Source organism: Penaeus monodon, chromosome 29, assembly GCF_015228065.2.
Source record: "Penaeus monodon isolate SGIC_2016 chromosome 29, NSTDA_Pmon_1, whole genome shotgun sequence".
Classification (NCBI taxonomy): domain Eukaryota; kingdom Metazoa; phylum Arthropoda; class Malacostraca; order Decapoda; family Penaeidae; genus Penaeus; species Penaeus monodon.
Genome location: NC_051414.1, coordinates 23,598,178 through 23,599,620, shown reverse-complemented (window position 1 = coordinate 23,599,620; position 1,443 = coordinate 23,598,178).

Here is a 1,443-nt window from a genome sequence, read left to right as displayed (position 1 = left end):
TCTGAACGGATCTCAGCGTTAAATATTTTTTTAGTGTCGGGGACTATAAGGGCACTTTTCTCGACAACTCGAGAATTTCGCCGTGGAAGCTGCTCTTGTTCGCCAATCACTTCCTGCACCACACGTGGGACCACAGGACAGTGATAGAGTGCCTCCACATAGCACCAAATACGTCGGTAGACTGGAGAAGCTTTTGCTCTGAGGTGACGGAATTCTGGCTCGGGAAGCAAGAACCCATCGGCGGGCCAGGGGTGGAAGTCGAGATTAACGAAACCCTGTTGGTGAGGCGGAAGTATCACAGGGGGAGGATGGTTCGTCAGGTATGGGAATTCGGTGGGATAGAGTGGCAGTCGAAGAAGTTGTTTGTGATCCCGCTGGTGGATCCAGAGGAACAGGAGAGAACTACCACTACATTAATACCACTCATCCAGCGGTATGTCCGGGAAGGAAGTAATATTTATAACGACGGTTGGGGCGCATACAGCTCGCTTCAGGATCTTGGGTATTCTCCATGTGATAAACCATAGTGAGAATTTTGTTGACCCCGACAACCCCAGGATCCATACGCAGACGATCGAGCGTTTGTGGAGGGACGTCAAGGGTTGGGTGAAGCGTTCTGGCATGCGTCCACAGTACTTCCACCAGTACTTTTCGAGATACCTGTTCCTGCGCCAACACGCCAAAACCCGCTTACACAACTTCTTCATTTTGGTAATTATAAAGCATTATTTGTTTAATTAAAAACCAGTGATTTGCGTATTCAACATGTAATATATAATGTTTGTAAAAGAATGTATAATTTATTTTAACATAAAATGTAATTTTTCATCAGGCTGGCCGGCTATATCCCCCGCAGTCGAGAGTGGTAAGCACCACCATACCCCAATCCCCATCGAGGACAATGACTGGGAGGACTCCGACGACCCAGACGAACCCAAGCCAGGCCCTTCAGGATACCGCCCACCAGCCCGGGACGCCGAGAGCCACACCGGCACCTCGAAGTATCGCATTTACCCGGTCTTGCACAACCACCATGAAGGTAATGAGAATATTAATGTTTACAACCGCAGGTATGTCACGGTAGAGGGGAAATGTGATTTTGAACCGTGCATTCACTTATATCCGCGTGTGTAAATAAGCCATATATGAAAAGTGTTATTTCATCAAGGTAAACGATCCATACATCAATTGGCGTCAAGTCGTCTGAAATGTGGTTGCTCTAAATATTTGAAAATTACGTCCCTTATTATACTGAGTTACGAAAAAGGAAATTGTGTTATAAAACTGGAAAGTGTTCGTTACATAGTGTTTTCTTAATTACGTAAATAAGTTAGCAATACAAAAAAAAAAAAAGTTATAACCATACAAGGTTTCAATGTGGCCAAAAGCATCCATCAACTTGTATAGTTATTGCGTAATGTTAGAAACCCACGTACTCCGTTA